At 46.6% G+C, this 16,750-nt stretch overlaps 1 long non-coding RNA gene across 1 annotated transcript in view; it reads right to left on the reverse strand.

Annotated features, from left to right (window-relative positions):
- Nucleotides 1-16,627, reverse strand: part of LOC128421781 (uncharacterized) — a 29,358-nt gene extending 12,731 nt beyond the window's left edge. Inside the window, exons 1-2 of the long non-coding RNA XR_008332373.1 lie at nucleotides 16,458-16,627; nucleotides 15,962-16,281 (exon numbers count right to left, since the gene is read on the reverse strand). This is a non-coding gene — a long non-coding RNA (uncharacterized LOC128421781). The remainder of the gene's footprint in view (nucleotides 1-15,961; nucleotides 16,282-16,457) is intronic.
- Between the last annotated feature and the right edge of the window lie 123 nt (nucleotides 16,628-16,750).

Here is a 16,750-nt window from a genome sequence, read left to right on the forward strand (position 1 = left end):
GGGCCCAGCAGCTGGCAGCACAAAAAAGGACTATTCTGTTTTTTTAAAATAAATAAAAGGAACAGTGCAAAGTTAAAACATGTCCAGGGACATTCATGACATGCAGAAACTTCTTTTTAAAAAATATATAATAATTTTTATTGAATGATTTTATATTACAAAAAACATTACAACCGTACTACCACAAAATACAACTGAGAAATAAAAATCACATACATCAATATTTTGTTTGTTGTTTGTTATTTACCGTCTTATTTCCTCCCAAACATCCCATACAAGACACACACACAAAAAGAACAATAATGATAATAATGAAAATAAATATTTTATCTTACAAAATCTTTTCTTCAATTTTGACTTCCTGTCAAGTCCCTTTGCATATGTTTTATCTTACAATTGAGTGTACACAAAACAATAAACCTTTCTATATAAATTTTCCAATACATTCAGAAAACATAATAAATCCTTAATTGTTATCCATCTCCTTTTACTTCCTTTGTCACTCAAATGCTAGCATGGAGTCCAAACTATTATTGTATTTTTGAACATATATTCCATAACCATCCCATTTTTCCGCAAATTTTTGCTTTGAGTATCCTCTGAGTTTGCTAGTCAATTGAGCCATCTCCACAAATTCCTGTAATTTAATTTGCTGATCTGTTATTTTTGGAGCCTCCTGATCTTTCCATCCCTTGGCCACGAGTATTCGAGCCGCTGCAGTTGCATGCGAGAATAACTCTCTTGAATTTTTTGGGATCTCTTTGTCTAAAATACTTAATAGAAATGCCTCCGTTTTTTTAATAAAGGTTATCCCCATCATCTTTTTTAATTCATCGTATATTTTCCCCCAACACACCTTAACCTTTTCACACGTCCACCACATGTGGATCATGTCACCGTTATTTCCTCCACATCTCCAACAACAACAATAATAATGATATAATAATAATTTATTATTTATACCCCGCCCATCTGGCTGGGCTTCCCCAGCCACTCTGGGCAGCTTCCAAAAAAAATATTAAAATACTGTACTACATCAAAGATTAAAAGCCTCCCTAAACAGGGCCGCCTTCAGGTGTCTTCTAAAAGTCTGGTAGCTGTTTTTCTCTTTGACATCTGGTGGGAGGGCGTTCCACAGGGTGGGTGCCACCACCAAGAAGGCCCTCTGCCTGGTTCCCTGTAACTTGGCTTCTCGCAGCGAGGGAACCGCCAGAAGGCCCTCGGAACTGGACCTCAGTGTCCGGGCAGAACGATGGGGGTGGAGACGCTCCTTCAGGTATACTTCAGATATACAAGCATTCGCCAAATTCTTATACATTCTTGATAATCTGGAAGGAGTGAGGTACTGACATGCAGAAACTTCTCAATGGAAGCAGACAGGTTTTGTGGAACAGCAAACAGCAGGGGGGAGGCAGTGGAGGTGTAGTGGTTAGAGCGACGGACTGAGATCTGGGTTCAAATCCTGCCTCCACCATGAAGCTCCCTTGGTGACCATGGGAATGAAGATGCTTCCTTTCTTCATCTAGCATGCCTCATATTGTTGTTGTGGGGATTAAATGATAAAGGGAAGAGCCCTGGGTTCCACATTGAGCTGCTTGGGGGGAAATATGGAGTGCAAATGCGTTAATAAAATAAAATCATCTCCATCTATCATCGCCATCGCCACCATTAATTTAACTTTATCAGTTGCTTTTTTTATTTTTACAAAAGCATCTCCAAGTGACTAACACCATGAGATAACCCAGTGGTTTATTTTTATTACTTTAAGCCTTATTGAAAATTTTAGGAAGATTTTGCCCAAAAATGGAAAGAAGAAAAAGTCCCAGAGAAAGAAGAATGGATATAAACTATGCAGAAATATGCAGAGATGGCAAAACTTTCTGGAAAAATAAGAAATCAAGATAACAAACGTTTTTATAAAAGGATGGAAAGGGTTTGTTGAATATTTGCAAATAAACTGCAAACAGATAAGAACATTGGCAGGGTTATTGTAATGACCTGCAGTTTTATAAGAGTATGTGTCAGAGGCTCAGGAGCAGAAGCACAGGGGAGAGAGCAAAAAGAGAGCGGAGGAGAGGAATCCGAGGGGAGCGTAGGGGAATATGACAGTGACCCGAGAGATTCCATGAGCTTCTCCAGCGAATCAGAAGATTCCCAGAAGGGGGCGCCTATGGTAAGGGCAAGAGGGATCCCAGGGGGGACGCACCAGAAACAAGGGGCCAGCGGGGACTCCCAAGGGAGCAGCGGAGGATCAGGACCAGCTCCCCCACCAGAGCGTAGTGGGGGGGAAGAGTCACATGTGTCAGGACCAGCTTCTCCTCCAGCGGGGAGAGAAGATGAGTCAGGGGTAACCACGCCCCCATCGGGAAGTGGGGAAACGGAGGGAAGGCCAGGTCCAGCTAGCCTCCCCGAAAGAGGGAGCAGTGACACAAGTGTAACGGTCAGAAGGAAAGTGGGAGGCTGCGCGCGCGCGCCAAGTTCAAATGTGCAGGAGCGCGGGACAGCAGAAAACCCGGATTGGGAGCCAGGTCCTAAAGCCCGAAGGAGGGAGGGGGAAGAGTCAGGGGACTCAGCGTCAGAGGAGTCTAGGAAGGGTGAGACCCCGACTAGCAGGCGGACCCAGAGAAGGAAGGAACAGAGGAAGAGGTGGAGTAAGGCTAGAATCTTAAACTGGTGTCAGGGGGGAGGAGATTCAGATGGAGCTTCGGCGGTCTAAGGTTAAAGACGTAGCGTTGCACGCTGCGCGTGTGGAAGTGAAACTGAACTTCAATAAACACTTTTATACTAAAGAACGAAGCAGCGTTGGTCTTGTGTGAGCTGGGACCTTGGGCAGCACTGACAGTATGTATTTAAAGAAGATGAATAAATGAGCAAATTAAGTTACTGGTAACTTGGAATATGCAGAAAATTTAAAAAATTAATTTCAGGAACGGCAGAAAGAGGGGGAAGGAAGTCGAGTTTTGAAATGAGTGTAAAATTATTGAAATGTATAAAACTGGAAATCATAAATAAAATAATAATAATTAAAAAGGGTTTTTTTAGAACCGATTGCCAAACACAAAGTGTGGTCTTCCAAGGCTGCAAAGGAGACTTTCTTTTTAAAAGCCACAAGCTATCATGGAAAGTTCCTACATCTCATGATTGTGGGCATTCAATGGCCAATCAGGGGAGAAGACTAGAGGCGCCGTGTGGAAGCATGGAAGGCAGAGCATGGATTAGTTGTAGTTTCCAGGTCACCTTGAAAGGTAGCCCCACGGAGAGGGCATTGCAGTAGTCCGATCCAGCACAGAGCAAGCAGGTTTCCGTGTCTCCAGCTTCCAGCCTGGTTCCAGCTCAGTTCTCACACCCCAACTCTTGCTGTTGTTCTCCTATCTAGCAGCTGGTTGAGGGGGGGTGAAGGAAAGCCTGGAGGGCCCCCTCACTTAGATGTAGCTCTTGAAAACTGGCTCATTTTTCCGGGATGCTGAGGAGAACACTCCAGTGGTCACCTGAAGTCATTGTCCAACACAGAAACTTGTGTGACCCGCAACTGAATCCTGTATTCGATTCTAACCCTTACTGAGCACAGGACCCCAAGTACTGGAAGGTACTCCCGGCATCATCCAGACTGACCCCCCCTGCCAAACCCACAACAATAAGAGCACAAGGAAGAAGCTGGCTGCTGGATCAGGCCAGAGGGGACCCATGAAATCCAGCATCTTTTTCTTACAGTGCCAAGGGAGAGCTCACAAGCACGACCAGAGCATAACAGTAGCACTATTCCCTCCTAGATGGGACGCGGGTGGCGCTGTGGGTTAAAGCCTCAGCGCCTAGGACTTGCCGATCGAAAGGTCGGCGGTTCGAATCCCCGCGGCGGGGTGAGCTCCCGCTGCTCGGTCCCAGCGCCTGCCAACCTAGCAGTTCGAAAGCACCCCCGGGTGCAAGTAGATAAATAGGGACCGCTTACCAGCAGGAAGGTAAACGGCGTTCCGTGTGCGGCTCTGCCTCGCCAGGGTAGCTTCGTCACGCTGGCCACCTGACCCGGAAGTGTCTCCAGACAGCGCTGGCCCCCGGCCTCTTGAGTGAGATGGGTGCACAACCCCAGAGTCTGTCAAGACAGGGGTACCTTTACCTTTACCTATTCCCTCCTAGGCATGGGAAGGGTGGTGTGAGGGGTGTGTACTGCCCTGGGTGTCATCCTTGACAGGGGTGACAAAATGGCACACTGCGGGGGTCAGCACTTACCGCGGGGCCTGGCCTGCAGCACGCCAGAGCCAGGCGTCTCTCCTGGGAGTGAGGCAATGGCTCAGGGCCCAGCACTGACCAAAACGGCAGCGTGGGGCTTGCGTCAGCCAGGCGGACTCCAGGGGCAGTTCGCTGTGGTGCCCCCCTTGGCGGATCGCCCTGCCCCTGTGGGCAGATCGCTCTGCCCCTGGCGCTCCAGACTGACCCCACTGCCAAACCCACAACAATAAGAGCACAAGGAAGAAGCTGGCTGCTGGATCAGGCCAGAGGGGGACACATCAAACAACAACAACAACAACAACACCACCAACAACAACAACTTATTTATACCCCGCCCATCTGGCTGGGTTTCCCCAGCTACTCTGGGCAGCTTCCAACAAAATATTAAAATACAGTAATGCATCAAACATTAAAAGCTTCCCTAAACAGGGCTGCTTCAGATGTCTTCTAAAAGTCAGATATTGGTTTATTTCCTTGACATCTGATGGGAGGGCGTTCCACAGGGCAGGCGCCACCACCGAGAAGGCCCTCTGCCTGGTTCCCTGTAACTTGGCTTCTCTCAGTGATGGAACTGCCAGAAGGCCCTCAGAGCTGGACCTCAGTGTCCGGGCAGAACGATGGGGGTGGAGACGCTCCTTCAGATATCCAGCATCTTGTTCTTACAATGCCAAGGGAGAGCCCACAAACACGACCTGAGCATAGCAGTGGCACTTTTCCCTCCTAGGATTCCTGGCAACCGGTAACCAGAGGCTTCTTGCCTCCAACTGGGTAAGGAGAACATAGCCGTTGTGTCTAGTAGCCACCGATAGCCTTATTCACCCTCTTGAATTTGTCTTATGCTTTGCTATTTTGTTTTAGATTAAGCCCCTTGTTTGGCTACCGAAATATTGTTCACCTGCTTGTCTAGTTGGTTATATGTTTTACCATTTAAGGGTTGTCACCCGAGGTTCCCTTGGGAGGAGGAAGGGCAGGTTCTGAACTTAATAGATCAGCAATGTTGTGTCACCACGCTCCTTTTCTTCCATTAATATTTCTCTGCTTCTGTAAACTGTCGATCTTCGTGCAACTTTTTGTAGTCGGCAGTGGCCCTGCCTGTCATTTATTCTGGTTCACAGAATAAAATCAAAATACAAAACCACAAAATACATAAAAACAACAACCCAATAGCACCCCCCCAAAAAAACCCACCACATTCTAAGAGAGCATAGGATGTAAATCAAATCAACCAAAGGCCTGGTTAAAAAGGAAGGTTTTTGCCTGGTGCCTAAATGAGGGCGCCAGGTGAACTTCACTGGGGAGAGCATTGCACAAACGGGGAGCCACTACAGAGAAGGCCCTGTTCTCAGGTTGTCACCCTCTGGAGGAGGTACATAAAGAAGGGCCTCAGAAGATGATCTCAGAGTCCGGGTAGGTTCATATGGAAAGAGGCGGTCCTTGAAGCAGTGTCATTTGCCTTGAGATATTGGAGAATGACATTGGGGTGTCGGCAGAAGCACCTGTAAACTTGGCCACACCTTACGGTTGTTATGGCTAAAATCTGGGTGCGGGGCTACTCTGCCACCCAGCTCATCGGACTAAGTCCGTGGGTCCCTGTGGAAGAAAATGAGCTCAGCCGGAGACAGGAGCAAGATGCGGAGATCCAAGGTTTATTGCGCAACAGGTTCAAGGCGAGATTGAACAGCGAGAAAGGGGTGACATGAACTTTTGAAACTCCCCCCATGTCCCAGAATACAGTGCAAAATACATCCCAGTTACATCATGAATACATTAAGGAGAGGTTGGGTTACACCGGATTAACATATGGAGGAGGGAGGGGGGAATATGCAGAGCTGGAGATATGCGCAGATAAGCACATCCTGAGTGCTGGTGACGGGAAGACAATGGTCCATGTATGCATAGTCTGCCACCTGGCATTGCCCAGAGGAAAGGCTTGGCAGAGCACCTTACTTGAGGGATTATGGAGGTCAGGGGAGGTGTCATAGAGTCCTAGAGAAATTGAGCAAATTGGCACGTTGATTTTCTATGGATTTTATAGAGTTTAGTCCCTTTTGACATTGACAATTGGGAATAAATGGATATATTGTAGCGAAGAAGAAGGTGAAGAAGACATGCCCCCCCCTTTCTGTAACACGGTCTTGTTTTGCTTTTGATTTCCAAGTAACAATTTCCTAGAATCACAGAATCAAACTTGGAAGGTACCCCAAGGGCCATCTAATCCAACTCCCTGCAATGCAGGAATCTCAGCTAAAGCATCCATTTGGTGGGAAGAGAGTTGGGCTGGGTGCCTGGGCCTGAAGGGGACCTGGGGTAACGCAACAGATGTTCAAGGCACCCTCCCCACATGCAACACAAAGACGTCAGAAGAGGAAGAAGATCCCTGTGCCCTCTTCCCAGCCATGTCTGCATAGGATGAAATTTCCAGAATGTTTGCTGGCTTTAGGATCAAAGGAGATTCCTCTTCTGAGCATCTGTTCTCTGCTGCTTTTATGATGTTGTTTTTAAGCAGGCGGCTGATACGGTGGTGCCGTTCTGGGTCTGCTAATATCATGTTTTCATGACTGCACTGTGTGGACCCTTGTTTTGATGTGCTGGCTAACTTTAAGGCTTTGGGAATGCTTCAGAGTTCCAGACTGTATTGTTGCCATGCGGGAGATTATCCCCAAATGCAGGCTAAAAAGCTATGAAGTGAAGAAATAACATGCATTATTAGCTGAGTCACTCGCCTGCAGCTTAAGGTCATCGTCAATTAAAAGGACAGATGATATCGCTCCCATGCTATAGAAGGATCTCCAAGATGGCTTACTCATAAAATGTTTTATTATGTTTTTATATATGTTATAAGGGAAAAAAACCTGCTCCTTTTTCCTTATGGGGTATCCAAGAGCCCGTATAGAGTCCTTAAGTGGGTTCCCTATCGGTAGGAGAAAATAACAGAGGCCAACCAGAGAATATTGAGAAGCAAAGCAGCTAGTAAGCCTGATCTTTATTGATCTGTTGCAATAGGGTCCTCACTCACCACATGCAGGAGGGAGGAGAACCCCAAACAATTGTGCACAAGCCCTTAAATAGACTTTTGAAATTGCCCACCCTGTCACCCAAGACCACCTCCCTAAAACATATATCTCAGAAGGAGGCAGTCTCCAGTAGAAATCGTGTTTGTCAGGATACCTAATAATGGTCACTGATTGCCTCACCTGGGCAGCCTGGCCATTCTTTTGTGATGGTTAATACTTTTAGTTCCTGAATCCAGGTCACAGGCTCACCCTATCCATACACAAATGTGGCCTTAAGACAAGATTTGCAAGCAAAAAGACAAGGGAGAGGCTTTCCCCATTTCTTCCCTCCTTGCAGAGGTCAATTTGGGAGAGTCAAAATGACTTCAGGATTGCTCTCCTGTACTATTTCAGACACGTGGTTTATATACTTATGTTTGTGTTTGCCTTTTACATTTATGAACTTTTTATATATCTATTTGGGACCTTGGAATTCTTATAAAACATATGTTGGAAGCTGCCCAGAGTGGTTGGGGCAACTCAGTCAGATTAGTGGGGTATGAATAATAAAATTGTTGTTGTTGTTGTTGTTGTTGTTGTTGTTGTTGTTGTTGTTGTTGTTGTAAGATGTCCCTATTTTCATTTAGAGAAATGTTGGAGGGTAAGCTTGTGAATCTCAGAATGACTGGCAGTGGCAGGGCTATATCTGTGTGCTGAGGTCAAGCGCCTCCTCCCAGGTCGCAGTTGATGCAAAAAAAAAGGTACCTGTCAGGTTTGCAGGTGGTTGCTCACAAGTAAACAGCCAGGACTCCGACCTGCTTTTTACAGGTTTTATTTAGTGCAAACTATGTACAGTGTAAAGGGACACAGGTGGCGCTGTGGGTTAAACCACAGAGCCTAGGACTTGCCGATCAGAAGGTCGGTGGTTCAAATCCCCACAACGAGGTGAGCTCCCGTTGCTCCGTCCCAGCTCCTGCCAACCTAGCAGTTCGAAAGCATGTCAAAGTGCAAGTAGATAAATAGGTACCGCTCCGGCGGGAAGGTAAACGGCGTTTCCGTGGGCTGCTCTGGTTCGCCAGAAGTGGCTTAGTCATGCTGGCCATATGACCCAGAAGCTGCACGCTGGCTCCCTCGGCTAATAAAGTGAGATGAGCACCGCAACCCCAGAGTCGGCCACGACTGGACCTAATGGTCAGCTGTCCCTTTAATGTACAGTGCAGAAACCCAAAGTTCATGTCTGTCTCAGTCACTTGCAGATTCCGGGAGTGGCCTCTTCCTGTACACCCCCCCCCAGCATAAGAACTTAGACACCCCAAATCTCTGCCTCCCCTCCTGACGTTTGACCCCCTTGCGAAAACTGGGTGACTGAAGCAGCATGTCTGTTTCCCGTCCAGCCTCCTTTCCCCTTCTGCTTCGCCAGAGGCATGACTCTCTCCACTGCCTGACCAAGTGCTACTGCTCAGCAATGTTGGCGGCTCCCTGTGCTCTTCTGCCCCCCTCTCCCCTTTCATAGAATCATAGAGTTGGAAGAGACCACAAGGGCCATCGAGTCCAACCCCCTGCCAAGCAGGAAACACCATCAGAGCACTCCTGACATATGGTTGTCAAGCCTCTGCTTAAAGACCTCCAAAGAAGGAGACTCCACCACACTCCTTGGCAGCAAAGTCCACTGTCGAACAGCTCTTACTGTCAGGAAGTTCTTCCTAATGTTTAGGTGGAATCTTCTTTCTTGTAGTTTGGATCCATTGCTCCGTGTCCGCTTCTCTGGAGCAGCAGAAAACAACCTTTCTCCCTCCTCTATGTGACATCCTTTTATATATTTGAACATGGCTATCATATCACCCCTTAACCTCCTCTTCTCCAGGCTAAACATGCCCAGCTCCCTTAGCCGTTCCTCATAAGGCATTGTTTCCAGGCCTTTGACCATTTTGGTTGCCCTCCTCTGGACACGTTCCAGTTTGTCAGTGTCCTTCTTGAACTGTGGTGCCCAGAACTGGACACAGTACTCCAGGTGAGGTCTGACCAGAGCAGAATACAGTGGCACTCTGACTTCCCTTGATCTAGATGCTATACTCCTATTGATGCAGCCCAGAATTGCATTGGCTTTTTTAGCTGCCGCGTCGATGGCAGTACCCTGACAGTACCATTTGGCAGGCTACAAAGTAGGACTCTTGACTATAAGGAAGGAGGGCAATGACCCATGTGGTCCCAGGTCCTGTTCTCACAGTGGCCAACTAGGTACCCATCATGGGAAACCTGCAAGCAGGATTCAGACCCAAGACCCCTCTCTCGTCCTGCAGTTTCCAGCAGCTGGTGTTACTCGGAGACAGACCAGCTCCAACCATGGAGGAAGAACATAGTCGTCTTGGCTACTAGCCGACATAATAGGTGCATCTTCTAAACTCTGAAGTTACAGGTGGTAGGTGGAGGGGGGGGGAACGCTTCCTAGATATCACTTTCAGTCAACAAAGGCCTGGTTACTTGGGGATTTGAAGAACAAACATCCCTGCTCCTTCAGAACTGTCTGTTGAACAATGGGGATCCTTATCCCTAGTGTTTACTCTCTGATAACTAATACCATCCAAACTTTCTCCAGAACCAAAGCTTTCTTCTGAGCCTACTCTGCAGCTGTGCTGATGGCCCCAGAAGGCATATCAAAGGTTCGGTGGTTTAAGGAGGACTCCCAGAGGTCTTGTAAAATGTTCCTGTAGGAGGGAGGAGATATCTGTCCAGCTGTCAGGAAAGATGAAAGCTAAAACCATCAAGAGAGAAAAGGATCTGAAGGAGGTAAAAAAAGTGACTCCTGATGTACACATTGAATGAAGAACACGTCATCTATAGGAATAAGCAACCTGAAATACCTCCTGGAATATCAGAAGGTTGTCAACTATGCCCCGAGGAGGTGGAGTTAATCTCTAGCAAGGACCATCAGGTTTGCCGCTGCGTTTATTATGTGACAACAACAGTCTTTTGACAGCAGGCAAATCTGATGGCAGACTAGGGCTGGATGAACCATGAAGCAAAATAAGCGCGGGCTTACGGCATCAAGGGAAATGGGGCAGCACATACCGTATTTTTCCGTGTATAAGATGCCCCCCCCTATTTGGGGGGAGTGAATTTAAAGAAAGTGAGGGGAGATGGCCCAAAGTTGTTGCACTTTTTAAAGGGGGAATTGCATGTGCACCATCTCCCAGCAGACCTCCTCTCTAGCATAACTGGACAGGTTCTGGGGTTTGTCTTTGCCCCTCCCCTCACCAAAGAACTGTTAAAAAATAAGGTTCTCAGGTTTTATTTCCCCTGGTGATTTCTCCTTTAGTCAGAGAGTGTGTGCTGGTCCCGTGGGTTAACTGTGAGGCCAGGTCCGAGTCCAGTCTGAGGTCGAAGGTGCAGGATGGAGACAGTCTGTCAAAGCTGAGTGCATCACCAGACTCTGATCTGGCTCTGCTGTCCATCAAATGGGGCTTGTCCACACCTCAGCTTAATGTGGATCATGAGCCCGTTGCACCCTCTTCCATTCCTCCTCTGCAACAGCTGCTGCCCCACACGTTCTCCTCCACTGATCTGGAGAGTCCCTGCATGGTGAAAATTTGAATAGGAGAGCTTGGGTCCCCAAGGGTGAAAAGGAACAAGTAGGGAGACTTTGGCCACCTCATGAGAAGAGAAGACTCCCTGGAAAAGACCCTGATGCTGGGAAAGATGGAGGGCACAAGGAGAAGGGGACGACAGAGGACGAGATGGTGGGACAGTGTTCTGGAAGCTACCAACATGAGTTTGACCAAACTGCGGGAGGCAGTGGAAGACAGGAGTGCCTAGCGTGCTCTGGTCCAGGGGGTCACGAAGAGGCAGACACGACTAAACAACAACAACAACAGGGAGACGCCATGGACTAACTTAGGTGCATTAATTTCACTGGGTCTTTTTTTGGTTGAATTCAACCCTAACTCTTGACTCCAACACTGCAGGCACCCTTGCCCAAGTCTCCCAGTGGGCATGCCCCAAAGTTGGTCTGCCCACCTTGCGTTCTCTCTCACATAGTGGACACACGCAAATATGTGCATGCATTCACACACACACAGATCCATCAAGCAGTCTTAGATGGCCCCTGGATTATATAGTCTGCTAATAAATACAAGCATTTGGGATTGTAAACTCTCCTTTAGGAATAGTTTTTTCCAGGCTATGTTGACTTACAGTCTCTCAGCTAATGCTGAAATGCTCTGAAGCACCATAGAGGTCCTCAATAACATGGCGAAGAATCTTGAGGTGCCAGCATACCTTATCAGATGCCTTCTACAACGCAAGTGTGGGTTCCTCCAACTGTAGAGGCAGAAGCAAAGACATCATGGCTGGTAGACCTCCAGGTATAGATAGGGTGGTGTATAAATTGAATGAATGAATGAATAAATGAATGAATGAATGAATGATGATAAATAAATTAATAAATAGCACTCGCTTCCATGAATTTGTCAGATTTTCCTTTAAAGCCATCTAGGTTGGTGGCCTTCTGTCAGGAGTCCAGTCCCTGGCTTGATCACACAGTAAGCAAAGTTAATTAAAAGGGATGATTTATTGTCAAAACAACAGATAGCTCCAGACGGCTCTAACACAGCCTCAGTCACGATGACAGGGCATTTTCATGGGTTATGAGAAAAGTCAATACAGAGTTTTATTGCCTGATTCTGACACAGTGATTCTTACTAGGAATGTAGAATGCCCTCCATGACAGGAGAGTTTCTCCACAGTTTCCCCATAAATGCCAACACACATATAGATTATGACATTGAGAGTGACACTGAAAGCACCACTGAGAGTTCTGGTACAGATGACACGGTTATTGAGAGAGGTACACAAGCAAAGTCCAGGCCATCATCTGAGGCTGAACTGGAATTGCCAGATCCTCTGTTTACTGTTGGTCATGATTCTCCCAAAAGTCCCAAGGAAGAACCAGCCAGCAAAGAGGATCTGCACCTGATACGTAGATCTGAGAGAGTCACAAAGGGATTGCCACCCAAGAGGTCTTGAGTGAGTACAAGGTTTGTCCACAGGAGAGACTAAGCCACACCTGAAGGTTGCAAGAGTCAACACTGTTTCCTCAGACCAAGATAGAGCAAAGGCTCTAGTCCCATGGAAGACAGGTAACCAGAGGTTTGAACTGGTCAGTCCAGTTGCAGGTAGTTCCAAGAATGGAACTGGTACAACAGGGTATACTATGTGTATGACAAATGTTTCTGTCTCTTGATGCTGCACTAGCTTTCACAGTGCGGGTTACCTAAAAATGGGGGAGTGATAGGATTTTTATCCACCCGTCCTGCTCCAGTACGTAGCACTATGTTGTTTATATCATGTGAGTGTCTAAGAGCGTGAGACAGGAAGTCTTAATACTGTTGGAACTTTAGTTTCACTTCTGTGTGTGATGTTTTTCTGTACTGCTGCTGAGAGAGCACAGACATGCTGATGGATTCTTTGTATATAGACCATAAAATAAAGTAGTTTATTTATTTTTAAAAAAAAGATATTTATTAAAGTTTCAACATTTTACAAAAATAAGGAAAAAAAGAAAAAAGGAAATACAAAGTAAAAACAGTTAAAAACAAATCAGTTTTTCCAAATCTTATCTTTCATTTGCTTGTTTCCCTGACCTCCTCACACCTCCCTTTTTTGTATTCCAGTTCAATTAGTTAGTTCAGCAAATCCTTTCCCTTTTTGATTTTATCTTAATCTTTTATCTTAATATATTATAGCTTTATATTATCACCTGTTAACAAACCATTTTATATATTCCTTTATAACATTGCTACTAAAAACCGCTTAACTTCAATCCAACATCATTCTAACATTCCTTAATTTTGCAGTGTTTCTGTAAATAGTCTTTAAATTTCTTCCAATCTTCTTCCACCAACTCTTCTCCCTGGTCTTGGATTCTGCCAGTCATTTCTGCCAGTTCCATGTAGTCCATCACCTTCATCTGCCATTCTTCCAGGGTGGGTAAATCTTGTGTCTTCCAATACTTTGCAATAAGTATTCTTGCTGCTGTAGTAGCATACATAAAGAAAGTTCTGTCCCTCTTTGGCACCAATTGGCCGACCATGCCCAGGAGAAAGGCCTCTGGTTTCTTCAGGAAGGTATATTTAAATACCTTTTTCATTTCGTTATAGATCATCTCCCAGAAAGCCTTAATCTTTGGGCATGTCCACCAAAGGTGAAAGAATGTACCTTCAGTCTCTTTACATTTCCAACATTTATTATCTGGCAAATGATAGATTTTTGCAAGCTTGACTGGAGTCATGTACCACCTGTATATCATTTTCATAATATTCTCTCTTAAGGCATTACATGCCGTAAATTTCATGCCAGTGGTCCATAACTGTTCCCAGTCAGCCATCGTAATATTATGTCCAACATCTTGTGCCCATTTAATCATAACAGATTTCACCATTTCATCCTGGGTATTCATAAAATAAAGTAGTTTAGAACTACTGAACGACTCTTTCCTCTGCAATGAGATGCCAGAAGACGAGCGTGTTCCTCTGAACTATACTCAGAGTCAAGAGTGGATTTCATGCTCTTTATTCAGTTCAAAGAGGTGTGGAGGAATGAAAGTCCCCTCAAAGTATCTGCTTTATATACATTATTTACACAATGGGCCCCACGTGATTGGCTAATTCCGGGATTCTCCTGTAGGCCAATCAGGTTGTGGATTCACTTCCATCTGGAGCTGGATTGGGTGGCTCCTGCAGACCAATCATACTGCTGCATTGTTCAAGGACCAATCAGACTGCTGCATTTTGGATCCTATTGTTCTGGGACCAGTCAGACTGCTGCATTTTGGATCCTATTGTTGCGTGGCGAGTTCCCGCCCCCCACCAGGATAAATAAAGACACGAGTCACCATAGTTTAAGGTTAAATGGGCGAATTAGGCCACAACTTTATTGAATTCAGGAATGAGAGGCATTGGCTTAGGCATTGGTCCTAGCGACTATCTGGCTCCAGCCCATTTGCTGGAGACACGGGGAAGGGTTAACAGTATATCGGGGGAGTCTCCCGCCGAGGCACGTCAACTAGGAGCTCCCCCGGGTCACCGCTCGCTCGGGGGTGTGCCTTTGGCCCACACCTCCATAGGCTTTGGACAGCGCCACGCCCCCTGGAGTCCTTTAACGGACCACCCTTCGCTCACTGGGGGGAGGTGATGGCGTTCCTCCCCCCCACACATCCTCTTAACCCCTTCTTACCAATGCCTACCGCCACACGAGCAATCGCTCGCCGCCAATACTCTCATGCCTGAAACCAATCCTTTACCCCCTTTGCTATATCAGTCACTGCTGCATTTTGGATCCTATTGTTCTGGGACCAGTCAGACTGCTGAATTTTGGATCCTATTGTTCTGGGACCAATCAGACTGCTGCATTTTGGATCCTATTCAACTCAGTACAAAACATCCTCTCAGGAGGGAGGGGTTGCTTATCTCTCTGTCTCTCTGGACTGCAGGAGATTTACAGCCGGAGAGTAACCATCAGAGAGACGCCCCGGTGTCTTGGGAAGGTGGCGGCCTTCCTGGGCGTTTTTCCAACACTGAAGACCCTTTCCGTTTACAGAAGATATTGAACTTTCTCACTTTGTGCCTCTTGCTTTGTTTCTGGTCTAACAGCCCTCCCCTTAGCCTACTCTTAGAAGGGATTGGATCAGCTCCGATCTCTTCCCATTCTGACAAACTGCTTCCTTCTCTGTTCATGCCGGTTTGCACTTCTTGAGAGGGTTGGCCTGCTCTCAGCCATTCCCTTATCAACTGGCATTCTAAGGTGTGGGGGAGCTGGCACTAGCCGATGCTCATCCTGCCTGGCAGTTAACCCTCTCTGTTCTTGGATGCTTTCTTCAGCTGGTTGCAAACCTTCACTGGGATCTGGCTGCAAACCTTCCCTGGGGGTTGGCTCATTCATGACACCTTCACTGCCTCTTGTGGGAGGAAGTTCCATAGTTTAACTATGCACTGGGTGAAGGAGTTTCTGTTTATCTGTGCTTAATCCTCCAAAACTCAACTTCATTGGATGCCCATGACTTCTGTTGTTAGGAGAGAGGGAGAAAAACTTTGCCCTCTCTTCACTCTCTCCTTGCCACTGGACAATGGCCTTGCAAATTCAAAGTGGTAATGGGCACCAGGAAATGTGCTGCACCCAGAATCCTTTGCCACTCATGGAGGCTCCAAGGCAGAGGGAATGGTTGAGAAACCCTTTTTCTGACTGGAAGACATTTGAACTCCAGAGGCCTCAATCACGAAAGTTGTTTGAGGTGATCTTGTTGCTTGTCTTCAAAGTTGTTTGGCTTGTTGTTGTTGCTTAGTCGTTTAGTCATGTCCGACTCTTCGGTGACCCCCTGGACCAGAGCACGCCAGGCACTCCTGTCTTCCACTGCCTCCCGCAGTTTGGTCAGACTCATGCTGGTCGCTTCAAGAACACTGTCCAACCATCTCGTCCTCTGTCATCCCCTTCTCCTTGTGCCCTCCATCTTTCCCAACATCAGGGTCTTTTCCAGGGAGTCTTCTCTTCTCATGAGGTGGCCAAAGTCTTGGAGTCTCAGCTTCAGGATCTGTCCTTCCAGTGAGCACTCAGGGCTGATTTCCTGAAGAATGGATACGTTTGATCTTCTTGCAGTCCATGGGACTCTCAAGAGTCTCCTCCAGCACCAGAATTCAAAAGCACCCATTCTTCAGCCGTCAGCCTTCTTTATGGTCCAGCTCTCACTTCCATACATCACTACTGGGAAAACCAGAGCTTTCACTATACGGACCTTTGTTGGCAAGGTGATGTCTCTGCTTTTTAAGATGCTGTCTAGGTTTGTCATTGCTTTTCTCCCAAGAAGCAGGCGTCTTTTAATTTCGTGACTGCTGTCACCATCTGCCGTGATCATGGAGCCCAAGAAAGTAAAATCTTTCAATGCCTCCATTTCTTCCCCTTCTATTTGCCAGGAGGTGATGGGACCAGTGGCCATGATCTTCGTTTTTTTGATGTTGAGCTTCAGACCATATTTTGCGCTCTCCTCTTTCACCCTCATTAAAAGGTTCTTTAATTCCTCCTCACTTTCTGCCACCAAGGTTGTGTCATCTGCATATCTGAGGTTGTTGATATTTCTTCCGACAATCTTAATTCCAGTTTGGGATTAAACAAATAAAATAAAACCTACATACAGAAACAGTGTTTTGTGTTGTGTGGGCTCCTATTTTGTTATGTGCAAATGGCTTTAGATACCTATGAGGTCCATCAATGACCATATAGCTTATATTCAACACAAAAAACAGCAACCATTTGTTGTTGACAAAGGACAGCTGGACATATCAAGGGCCCCATGACCTTCAGGAGCTTAGGGCCTCATCAAACCTAAATCCGGCCCTGGGCATATGGGAACCTTGGGCCCGGACTCTTGGGCACCATCCATTCCAGGGAGGAAAGAGAAATCCCAGAATGTCATTCTACCATGTGTGATGTCATATTGGCTGCAAGCTGATTGGCCAGACCCCAAAAGGACAGTTTGTGATGTCGCG

Source organism: Podarcis raffonei, chromosome 10, assembly GCF_027172205.1.
Source record: "Podarcis raffonei isolate rPodRaf1 chromosome 10, rPodRaf1.pri, whole genome shotgun sequence".
NCBI classification, from domain to species: domain Eukaryota; kingdom Metazoa; phylum Chordata; class Lepidosauria; order Squamata; family Lacertidae; genus Podarcis; species Podarcis raffonei.